Here is a 12984-nt window from a genome sequence, read left to right on the forward strand (position 1 = left end):
GCCCCGTCTCTGCCTCTCTTTCCACATGGGGTCTCCCTGTGCGTCTCCACACCACCGTTATTCTATAGGGCTGAGTCTCCTCTCCTTCGTTATAAGGACGCCAGTCACACTGTATTAGGGCCTCATCTGAACAGTCGTGTCTACCAAGATCCCATTTCCAAATAGCACTACATTCTCAGGTGCTAGAGGCAGGGCTTCAGCAGACCTGCCAGATGGAGACAGCTCAGCCCCTTCTGCCTCAGCTCACGCTTTCCTGGGAGCTGACACACAGCTTGCACCTGGACCTTCAATGGGTTACTTCCACGCTTAGGACTGTCCAAGTCCAACCAGCACCACCAAGGCTTCCACCAAGGCTTCCACCTTGATCGGTTTGAGGGGCAGGCAAGCAGAACAGGGTCTCCCAAACTATCTTTTCTCCAACTAGTCTCTCTTTTTTTTTTTTCTCAAACGTTCTGCCCCTTGCTTCCACAACCTGTCCTGTTGCCTTTGATTGGGTTTCCCAGAAGCAGAGGCTGAAACGGGACTCTCACAAGAGTTGTTCTTCTCCGAGGGGTGCTCTAGGGAGAAAAGGAATGGAGGAAGTAGGACAGGGCCAGAGCAGACAGCGATGGGCAAGCTTCAGGGTGGCTTCTGGGAAGCTCAGAATAGTTTGAATAATTCTTTAAAATATTATTTGATCAATAACATAAGAGTAGAGATTTCTCCCATGGCTCAGTGGTAAAGGACCCGCCTGCCATTGTAGGAGACATGGGTTCAGTCCCTGGGTTGGGAGCAGATCTCCTGGAGGAGGGCATGGCAACTCACCCCTGTATTCTTGCCCAGGAGACCCCAGGGACAGAGGAGCCTAGCGGGCTGTGGTCCATGGGGTCGCAACGAGTCGGGACACAGCTGAGTGACTGAGTGAGCACACATAACCACATTAAAAGAGACAGGGATGGTGAGGAAAAATGCTGAAGTGAGGAAAACAGGGATGACTCACATCAGCTGGCACCTCATGGATTGTCTTATGTAAGCTGATTAGTGATCCTAATCAGCCTGGAACACTTCCAGCTGCCACCTGTTGAGCTGATGACATCGTCACTAGTGCAAAAAGTGTCCTGATTTGGTTGATAAATTGTATGGACAGTTTATTTCTCACTCTCCTTTATCCAGTTTATAATATGAATTGGTTGAAATAGATGACATAGAAGGGCTCTTCCAATAATAAAATGTTCTATATAGTACTTTCTATTAACTCAAACATGCCGCTTTTTGTGGGACTCTACTAAAGGATAGTTGATATTTTACCTTATAAATCAAGTTATCACATTTTCTATTTGACCATTCTTCCACCCCCCATGCTTCCATTCATACATTCTTTATTAGCGGGTAGTTACTACATACCCTCTACTATCAGATAAGTGAGGGAAATGTAACTAAAACATATTCAGTCTCTATACCAAAATCCTTTGCTTTTTAAAAAATTTCGTCTTATCAATGATCACAGGGGTGAAATGTTACTATCCACATGTGACAAATATAAAATAAATAAGACCACAGAGACAGAGCAGCTGCCCCAGGATAAACAGCAAGTGAGCTTTGGAGACAATACTTAGAACAAGAAAAAAAATTTTAGTCAGACTCTTTCACAGAGTAACAGATCTTCATAGCATCTGGCTAAAAATAGATCATTGTTTGCAGCACAGGTGAAGGAAGCAGGCATTCATCAGTTTGGTTGATAAACATAGTGTCGACCCTGATCACCGTGATAGCGGCGTGATGGTGCTGACGTCGCTGAGCTTGTTTCGGTTTCAGAAACTCTTCACTGTCGTTTACCATCTCTCCTTTCACAGCACAGGGATCTAAGACATGCAGGTCAAAGAGCAGAATCCACGCCCCGCCATCAACGCTTCCACTGTTCTTGGCCATACCTGTTGTACTCAGGTCACAGATTGCTTTTGCTTCGTCTTCCTTGTGTTGTAGTTGCTTTAACACAAGGACAAGATGGATATTAGTAGGGTCATCAGTTACTCAGCACCAAGGAGAGGCCCTGCTGAATTAAGGACTTCTTTTTTAAAGTTAATATTTATTTATGTTTAAACTGCAGTATGATTGATTTACAATGTTATATTAATTTCTGCTGTGCAGCAGGGTGATTCAGTTACATGTCTGTTCTTTTCCATATTCCTTTCCGTTATGGCTTATTATAGGATATTGAATAGAGTTCCCTGGGCTATATCATAGGACCTTGTTGTTTTTCTATATTTAATAGTTTGCATGTGCTAATCCCAAACTCCCAACCCACCCCTCTTCTACCCGCTCCCCAGCAACCACGTCTGCTCTCTGCGTCTGAGTCTGTTTCTGTGTCATGACGCGTTCATTCCTGGCATATTTTAGGTTCCACATGTAAGTTATACCGTGTGGTACTTGTCTTTCTCTTTCTGACTTAATTCACTTAGTTTGATCGTCTCTAGGTCCATCCATGTCAAATGGCGTTATTTTGAGCCCCACTCCTGGGCATCTATCCAGACAAAATTCTAATGAATTATTTTTTAGCAGTTGGCAAGCTTAAAACCCTGGGCTTCTGGGAAAGGGATTTCTCTTCCTCTACTGTCTTTGGCCACCTGATGCAAAGAGCTGACTCATTTGAAAAGACCCTGATGCTGGGAAATATTGAAGACAGGAGGAAAAGGGGACAACAGAGGATGAGATGGTTGGCTGGCATCATCGACTCACTGGACATGAGTTTGAGTAAACTCTGGGAGTTGCTGATGGACAGGGAGGCCTGGCGTGCTGCAGTCTATGGGTTTGCAGAGTCGGACACGACTGAGTGACTGAACTGAACTGAACTGAACTGTCTGGAGACAAGGGCTCCAACCAACGAAGGCGAAATGGATGACAGGGGAGGGGCATCTTAACTGTGGGAGAAAAATCCGCAAGGCCACATTCGCCTTCTGATTTTCTGTACAAAAATAACTGCACATCTTGGGATCTAATGACCTAAGGGTCAAGAGATCGTGTCTGTAATTCTTTACAGGTTGTAAAGCATTTAAAGCAGATAGTATCACCTACTGAACAACTGAAGGTGCCCTTGGGCACTGTCTGTCCAAGTACGGTACACAGGCCACCCCCACCAGAATCACCAGGAAAGCTCCTGACAAATGCCTGAGAGAGGGAGTCAGAAGGCAGTGTCATTGCCATTTCCAGCTCTCTTGGTGATTCTTTCATACGCTAAGGCTGAATAACGGTGTGCTCTGTCCTGTCTGACTCTTTGTGACCCCTTGGACTGTAGCCCACCAGGCTCCTCTGTCCGTGGGATTCTCCAGACAAGAGTACTGGAGAGGGCTGCCACTTCCTTCTCCAGGGGACCTTCCCAAACCGGAGAGCACGCCTGTGTCCCCTACGGCGCTGGCAGTCTGATTCTTCACCACTAGTGCCAGCAGTCCTGGCTAAAAGAGCTTCCTGGGACTTCCCTGGTGACCCAGTGACTAAGACAGCTCGCGCCCAGTGTAGGGGCCGGGGTTTGATCCCTGGTCAGGGAACCAGATCCCACACGTTGCAACTGAGAGTCTGAATGCCGCAACTAAGGATCCCATGTGCTGCAGTGAAGATCCTGTGCGCCACCAGGAAGATCTTGCACGGCCAAATAAATAAATCAATAAATATTTTCCCAAACACAAATAAGTGAATAAAAGAACACTAGTTCTGACATCCTGTAGTAGCCTTTCTCCACATCTTTGCCAAAACGCACAACGCTGGGATGCTGTCGCCACTGTGGTTGGGCTTTTCCCATAAAAAGGATTTTTTTTCCACTTTGGTATAAATCTTCTGTCATGGAAAATACACTATGTGGGTGAAAGATGCTTGATTCGGGATTTGCTACCCATTTATACGACTCCTCTTCCGTAGATAAGACAACTGGGAATGCGTACTTGTACGCTTCACTCTGTGTGATTTCTCCATCTTTCTCTGTAATAAAGAGCAGGTACGCAGATCAACCAGAATAAGGCTTAGATACCAGCTGATGTGACTGCAGAGCTGAGGGAGCTTCCAGAAGGTTTACATGCCCCAGCTATGGCTTCAAAGACAAAGCACACACATAGTCTTTCCAGCTCCAAATCCAAGAGGCTCCCTGGGTATCTACACTGAGGACCCCTGCCTGCCACCCTTCATGCCTGAAGGTCTTGCACCTTGAAGTCCCAGAAGATACAAACAATCAAGGAACACCATTCACGGGGTGAGAATCTGAAGCCTTCTGATCCAACTACCACATGCACTTTGGACTTACCATGTGTTTCTGTAAGTTCTTTCCATGATGTTTAACTTGATAAGATTGGGTGTATTCTGATCTGAGAACACGGGCTAGTTCCTGCCAGTCATCTTTTCACAGTGAGGTAACTTTGTATCATAACTTGGTAGCAGTCAGTGACTACAGCCATGAAATTAAAAGAACAGTTGCTCCTGGGAAGAAAAGCTGTGACAAACCTAGCTGCTGCTGCTGCTGCTGCTAAGTCGCTTCAGTCGTGACCGACTCTGTGCGACCCCATAGACAGCAGCCCACTAGGCTCCTCTCTCCCTGGGATTCTCCAGGCAAGAACACTGGAGTGGGTTGCCATTTCCTTCTCCAATGCATGAAAGTGAAAAGTGAAAGTGAAATCATTCAGTCATGCCCGACTCTTAGTGACCCCATGGACTGCAGCCCACCAGGCTCCTCCGTCCACTGAATTTTCCAGGCAAGAGTACTGGAGTGGGCTGCCATTGCCTTTTCCAGACAAACCTAGACAGAATATTAAAATATCACTATGGTGATAAATGTCTGTGTAGTCACAGTTACAGTTTTTCCAGCAGTCGTGTACAGACAGGAGAGATGGTCCATCAAGAAAGCTGAGCACTGAAGAATTGATACTTTTGAATTGGTGTTGGAGAAGACTCTCGAGAGTCCCTCAGACAGCAAGGAGATCCAACCAGTCCATCCTAAAGGAAATCAGTCCTGAATATTCATTGGAAGGACTGATGCTGAAGCTGAAACTCCAATACTTTGGCCACCTGATGCAAAGAACTGACTCATTTGTAAAGACCCTGATGCTGGGAAAGATAGAAGGTGGGAGGAGAAGGGGATGACAGAGGATGAGATGGTTGCATGGCATCACCGACTCAATGGACATGAGTTTGAGCAAGCTCTGGGAGATAGTGAAGGATACGGAAGCCTGGCGTGCTGCAGTCTGTGGGGTCGCAAAGAATTGGACACAAGTTAATGACTGAACAACAACAACAGCTTGGTATCATTGCTACCTTAATGAACTTGCCTGACAATTATGTTATTTACTAACTACATGAGCTTGAACCAATTACTGAATTTCTTTGTGCTGTTTCCCTGCCTGTGAAATTGGCTTAAGAATCATTCATCCACATTATAGTGTTTTTTTAGCTAATATAATGTAGTAAAGTGCTTGCTCCAGCACCTGGCACATAAGCTCTACATAAATACTGTTATTATTATTATTATCCCTTAAGATGACTTGTGCAAACAAGTAAGAGTTCTTTGGCCAAAAGTGGTGTTTCAGGGAACAATATCCATTTTATACTCCTGATTGTATATGTTTGTGTGTGTGAGTGTGTGTGTGTGTGTGTGTGCTGCATGAATGTATGATAAATCATCTATCGGTTTGAATTTTAGTGCTAAGGAAACCGTGTCTATGCATGCGTTTGTGTATTCTGGGATATCTTGGATTGTTTTTATTTAGAAACAGAAATATATTTTAGAGTATAGATAGGTTCTCAGGTTTAGAAATAATAGTAACTGCCATTTATTGGACACTTAGAATTGACCAAACCCTTTCTATTCATAATCTTGTTTCATTTTTATAAAAATCCTTTGAGCCAAACTTTAATAGGCCCAACTTATAAAAGAGATAGTTCGTGGTCCCAGAAGTTAAGCAACCAGACCAAATAGCAATAATATAGTAGATATTTAAGCCCATTTATTTTCAGAAATGTACAACATTCACCATAATCTAATTTTAGAACATTGTTTGCCATCCCAAGTGTTTTTTCTTTAAAACCAATTGCTTTTTTCACTCTACTTAATCATCTCCCAAATTAATGAGTATTTAATTAGTGAGCTTTAAAGGTAGTGATGCCAAGATTTCTGTTAGGTCTTATTATTTAGTTTGGTCATCTACCCATCTACCCATCCAACAAACATTTCTTGAAAAGACAATTTGCTAAGCAATTGGGATTTTTAAAAAAACTTAAGACCTAGCATCTGCCTTGAGAAGTTCACGCTTTAGAAAGCAAACGAACATGCACATGAATACATGTGAATTTGTCAGGCTCCCTGGTGGCTCAGACAGTAAAATAATCCTCCTGCCACGCAGGAGACCTGGGCTCGATCCCTGGGTTGGGAAGATCCCCTGGAGGAGGCCCTGGCAACTCACTCCAGTAGTCTTGCCTGGAGAATCTCCACGGACAGAGGAGCCTCGTAGATACAGTCCATGGATTCACAAAGAGTCAGGCACGACTGAGAGACTAAGCACACACACCACACTAGCAAAGTGTACAAAATGCTGTGAGATCCCAAAGATAGGTGCCTAACTTCTAGGTGGAAGAGAAACCAGGAAGTCAGCACAGGCTTCCAGATGAGATGAGGAGATGAAATTAGTCTAGAGCCAAAGAGGAAGGGGGAGAAGGCGATGGCACCCCACTCCAGCACTCTTGCCTGGAAAATCCCATGGACAGAGGAGCCTGGTAGGCTGCAGTCCATGGGGTCTTGGAGAGTCAGACACGACTGAGCGACTTCACTTTCACTTTTCACTTTCCACTTTCATGCATTGGAGAAGGAAATGGCAACCCACTCCAGTGTTCTTGCCTCGAGAATCTCAGGGACAGGGGAGGCTGGTGGGCTGCCGTCTATGGGGTCGCACAGAGTCGGACATGACTGAAGTGACACAGCAGCAGCAGCAGCAGAGAGGGAGGGATGCTCCGATATTTCTAAAGGATGAAGTGCTGGTCCTCAGAGGCTGGGCAAGCTTTTTCAGACAGCTAGAGACATTTGATAAGAGGATTCTTTGGCTTGTATTAAATCCCCTCACCATGGACCGTGAGGAACAGAAGTGGGAGAGGATGAAGGATGAATAACAGTGGAATTGCTTGACATTTCAACAGAAATTACTTGGAAATGATTTCATTGGTTCAATTGCCTAATTCCTCAGGCAATTATGTGTGTAAAAATTATTTAATGTTCTATCTTTTTTTTTTTTTTCTTTTTTCCATCCCACTATCCCCTTTTCTGAGCAAACTGCAAGATTCTTGAGAGGAGCACAGTGTGAAATGACTGGAAATGAAATCAGAACAACTCCTCAGCCAAGTCACTGTCCTAGTGGTGAATTCGGAAATGACATCTGACAGAGATTCATCCTTTTAAATCAAACTCTCACCCCTGACATTGTTTCTCCTGTGACTCCAGAGAGTTTTCAAACACAGTGTTCCACCATCCCCTGAAAACCAAAGCACTTTCCACTTGTGAGAATAATTTGCAGAGAGTTTGTGTGGCTTTTTAGATTCAACACAGGAAGGACTGAACATCAATTGCTATTCAGCTGCAGTGGCAGATCCGGAAATCTCTCCTCAGTGAATAAAGTTATTTGGAGAACCATTTATTTATTAAAAATGTGCATGTTGCTATGATACAAATCTGCAACAGGCACAGTGCTGTGCTAAAGTCGCTGTTCCTGGAGGGCAGTGTGCTGTGGGTGTGGGCTACCCTCCGCTGCCAAGCCAGAGCCCTCTGTCCCTTCCAGGGCAGTGGAGTCTGGACATCGTGCCCCTGTCCTGCCCTTTTCTGGAGGCCAGAACTAACTTCTCTTGGAAAATTGGTGGACAAATCCCCAGATTCAGTGGATTGCCTCTTATTTTAATTTTCCATCATAATAAAAACCCCTTGATCCCTATGTAAATTCTAGACAGAATTTTGGTCAAACACATTGTGAAATATCTGTCTTCTTGCTTTAAGTTACATATTTGTTTTGTGCCTTTTCCCCAGAGTAGCTTTAGCAAATGGCTTGTGATGTAAATTTAGTGAAGCAGGAACATTGGGGTGGGTGATGAGTGATGTGGAGCCTTAGAAGGAAAGAGGACGTTCTCATGGTTCACTGATGTGTGCAAAGTATTGATAACAAAAGCTAAGACCAAGGGGTTAAAATTTCACAGGAAGAGTTTGGCTTCACGTAGAAGAATGCTTTGGAACTGATAATGTCATCTGGCCATCGAGCCAGGGTGCCAGATGCTGAGAAAGCCAGCTTCGGAGAGGTCATGCCTGGCTTAGAACTCTGGTTCAGCCACGACCCACTGTGTCCTCAGAAACCTTGTATCACCCCTCTGTGTCTCATCTGTGTTATTTGTAAAATAAGGATAACCATAGTGCAGAAAGCACAGAACTACTATGAAGATCAAGAGAAAGACGCGAACAGCTTAGCACATTGCCCTGTAAACAGGAACAATAAAAACAACTCACAGTCTAGTTAACATTTACTGAATGCCTCATATGTGCAGTCACAGTCCCAAGAGTTTTATATATGACCTCATCCTATTTTCATAATGTGTTGCACGCTGTCGCTTCAGCCGTGTCTGACTCTTTGTGACCCCATGGACTGCGGCCCACCAGGCTCCTCTGTGCGTGGGATTCACCAGGCAAGAATACTGCAGTGGGCTGCCATGCCTTCCTCCAATTTTCTCAGTAACCATACATTGTCGGAAATCTTATGACTCTCCACCTTAGAAATTAAAGATACAAAGTTGTTAAGTGAGGTACAGAGGCCCGAGCTCTCACAAGCCTAGGATAAAGATTCTAACTCATGCAGTGATTTCAGAGTTCGAGGTTAAAACCACTGATCCTGTTCTGGGTTTTAGAATATGCTTGGCACATTGTAAGCCTTACATAAGTATTAGCTATTCCTTCTCTTATTATTAACTATCAGTAGCTGCCTTGGAAAGCAGGGACCTGGAACTATTCAGAATTTGGTTCATCATTCTCAAAGAATTCTGGATGAAGGATGACTGCAATTTGTAGAAAATTATTAATTGGCCTTAAATGACCCTTTCAACAGAGAAGGCAATGGCACCCCACTCCAGCACTCTTGCCTGGAAAATCCCATGGATGGAGGAGCCTGGTGGGCTGCTGTCTATGGGGTCGCACAGAGTTGGACACGATTGAGCGACTTCACTTTCACTTTTCACTTTGATGCATTGGAGAAGGAAATGGCAACCCACTCCAGTGTTCTTGCCTGGAGAATCCCAGGGACAGGGGAGCCTGGTGGGCTGCTGTCTATGGGGTCGCACAGAGTCGGACACAATTGAAGCGACTTAGCAGCAGCAGCAGCAGACCCTTTCAACTCTGCATTGGCTTTGGAAACAAGTTGATGTGGATTAAAATACTCATTCTGCCACATTCTGTGCTTCCCCAGTGGCAAAACAGTAAAGAATTCACCTGCAGTGTAGGAGCCAAAGGAGACGTGGGTTGGATCCCTGGGTCAGGAAGATCCCCTGGAGGAGGGCTTGGTGACCCACTCCAGTATTCTTGCCTGGAGACTCCCATGCACAGAAGAGTCTGTCCTGCTGCTGCTGCTGCTAAGTCGATTCAGTCATGTCCGACTCTGTGTGACCCCATAGATAGCAGCCCACCAAGCTTCCCCGTCCCTGGGATTCTCAAGGCAAGAATACTGGAGTGGGTTGCCATTTCCTTCTCTAATGTGTGAAAGTGAAGTCGCTCAGTAGTGTCTGACTCTTAGTGACCTCATCGACTGCAGCCTACCAGGCTCCTCCATCCATGGGATTTTCCAAACAAGAGTACTGGAGTCCATAGGGTTGCAAAGAGATAGACAGGACTGAATGACTGAGTACGCATGCTCTGCTACTTTCTAGTTCTGTGACCCTGGACAGGATGTTTAACATCTGTGAAAATTTCAGTTGCCTGAAAAATCCCAAGAGTAATATCCATATTATAAGAGTTGAGTGGAAATCATGTGTATAGAATTTCACACACTGATTGATACATGGTACCTGGTGGGTGATAGCAATAATTTCTAATATTATTATATTATTTATATTGATTGGTTTCTTCTTCAGTCGGTTTCATTCTCTAGTGTCATCTTTTCATGTTGTTGGACTGCTTAGTGTCTTAGAACAGAAACATTTTGCAGATGGTTCTGTTACTCTGTCAAAGAAAAAGCTAATTGGGTACCCAAGGTTAAAGGAAGACGGAAAAGACTAGAAGGAACCACTGAAAGTGGAGGAAGTGGTGCTGAAAACTAGAAGGGAGGAGATTAGGAGATCCGTGCGGCTGACTCCTCATGGTCGCCTAAATCTGGTGCCACTGCCAAGGACGGCTAATGCTGAAGAGGAATGACAGCGATGGGCATCCGCAGGTCACAGCCAAGCTGATGCGTCCCTAGCAGCGATGATAAGAGGGCTGACCCACGCGGATGGAGCGGGCTCGCTGGCCCTGGTTTCCCCTCCAGAGGCAAAGGCAGTAAGCGCAGTCCAGTCACCCCCGGCCTCCCGGTGAGAACCGTGGTGAGTTCCGCACTGGCTCCCACAGCGGAACGAGGGTGCTTAACCAGAGGACAAGTAGGCGTTCCAACAGGGCTGAACGACCCTGACGGGACGGAATCGAGGGGAATCCCCCACAGGCAACACGTGTAGGTAAACATACTGGGTTCAGATTACACGTCTGACTCCTCGAGGATGGCCTCAAGCTCATATTTTTTTATAAAATTATTTACCCGGATCCCAAACAATTTGAGGTCCTTTTTATGAGAGGAAAGCAGAAATTATTCGCAGGTTTATTGTGAAGGGTTTCTATTCCTTTACAGGTTTCAGGCTGTGAAAAGGGAGGGGGAGTGGGAGGATGGAGTATCACAAAGAACGAAGCGGAAGCAGAAAATTCAGACTCCATGCGCTTCTCACACTATAGTTACGCTGTCACTAATGTAGCTATTAGCTTTTCACGTTCAGATTTATTATGCTGTCATTGTAGCACTTTTCTTTGCTGATGCATCAAACCACTATTACGTATTTGTTGGCATCTCATCTATTTAAGGGAAACAAGCGATTACCCGTTGCCAAGGAGACTAATAAGGAGTGTGTAAGCCAAGACTGCAGAGCTCTTGTTGGAAGATAAGAAGTGCCTGGTATTTTAGTTTCGGTTAAATCGTAAACTACCTCATTGTTCGGAGAAAAATTATCTTCTTTCTCCCATTAAAAAAAAAAAAACAAAAACTAGAGCACTATTTAAAAGGTAAGTCTAAAGATATTTGAAAAATGAAATAGATGAACATGATTGACCAAAAATATTTTGGAAAATAATAACATCTGATGTTTCCCTAGAAAGAAAATTAATTTGGGGGATTTTGAAAAGTTTTCTTCTCCATCAGAGAAACATGCAACGAAAATATGGCCCAATTGTTTCTTTTAAAAAATTAAATAAGACACGAGGCTGTGGATATGAACTGTAGATTTTCACAGACTCTGTGGCACATGTTTCAAGGAAATTGCATGGGCTTTAAATAAAATTAGGAAGATCTGGGTATTCTTTCTCGGCCTCCATGGGTTGGCGGTCAGTCTTGCCCAAATGCTTGTCTTCTTGCGTTCCTTCCTTTGCTTATAAAACAGAGAAAACGACATTTCCCACACGCATGGTTGCAAAAGTTAAATGAAATAGCGTTTGTTAATCATCTACAATATGTGATTTTCTTGTACCTCTCAATACTTGGTCATCATTCCTTGAATTCAAGCTTTCATTGAATATCTGCATTTACTTCAGTTCAGTTCAGATCAGTCACTCAGTCCTGTCCAACTCCTTGTGACCCCATGAATCCCAACACGCCAGGCCTCCCTGTCCACCACCAACTCCCGGAGTTCACTCAGACTCACGTGCATCTAGTCAGTGATGCCATCCAGCCATCTCATCCTCTGTCGTCCCCTTCTCCTCCTGCCCCCAATCCCTTCCAGCATCAAAGTCTTTGCCAATGAGTCAACTCTTCACATGAGGTGGCCAAAGTACTGGAGTTTCAGCTTTAGCATCATTCCTTCCAAAGAAATCCCAGGGCTGATCTCCTTCAGAATGGACTGGTTGGATCTCCTTGAAGTACAAGGGACTCTCAAGAGTCTTCTCCAACACCACAGTTCAAAAGCATCAATTCTTCGGTGCTCAGCCCTTTTCACAGTCCAACTCTCACATCCATACATGACCACTGGAAAAACCATAGCCTTGACTAGACGGACCTTTGTTGGCAAAATAATGTCTCTGCTTTTGAATATGCTATCTAGGTTGGTCATAACTTTTCTACCAAGGAGTAAGTGTCTTTTAATTTCATGGCTGCAGTCACCATCTGCAGTGATTTTGGAGCCCCCAAAAATAAAGTCTGACACTGTTTCCACTGTTTCCCCATTTATTTCCCATGAAGTGATGGGACCGGATGCTATGATCTTTATTTTCTGAATGTTGAGCTTTAAGCCAACTTTTTCACTCTCCACTTTCACTTTCATCAAGAGGCTTTTGAGTTCCTCTTCACTTTCTGCCATAAGAGTGGTGTCATCTGCATATCTGAGGTTATTGATATTTCTCCCGGCAATCTTGATTCCAGCTTGTGCTTCTTCCAGTCCAGCGTTTCTCATGATGTACTCTGCAAATAAATTAAATAAACAAGGTGACAATATACAGCCTTGACATACTCCTTTGCCTATTTGGAACCAGTCTATTGTTCCATGTCCAGTTCTAACTGTTGCTTCCTGACCTGCATACAGGTTTCTCAAGAGGCAGGTCAGGTGGTCTGGTATTCCCATCTCTTTCAGAATTTCCCACAGTTTATTGTGATCCACACAGTCAAAGGCTTTGGTATAGTGAATAAAGCAGAAATAGATGTTTTTCTGGAACTCTCTTGCTTTTTCCATGATCCAGCAGATGTTGGCAATTTGATCTCTGGTTCCTCTGCCTTTTCTAAAACCAGC

Source organism: Bos taurus, chromosome 27, assembly GCF_002263795.3.
Source record: "Bos taurus isolate L1 Dominette 01449 registration number 42190680 breed Hereford chromosome 27, ARS-UCD2.0, whole genome shotgun sequence".
In the NCBI taxonomy this organism is placed as follows: domain Eukaryota; kingdom Metazoa; phylum Chordata; class Mammalia; order Artiodactyla; family Bovidae; genus Bos; species Bos taurus.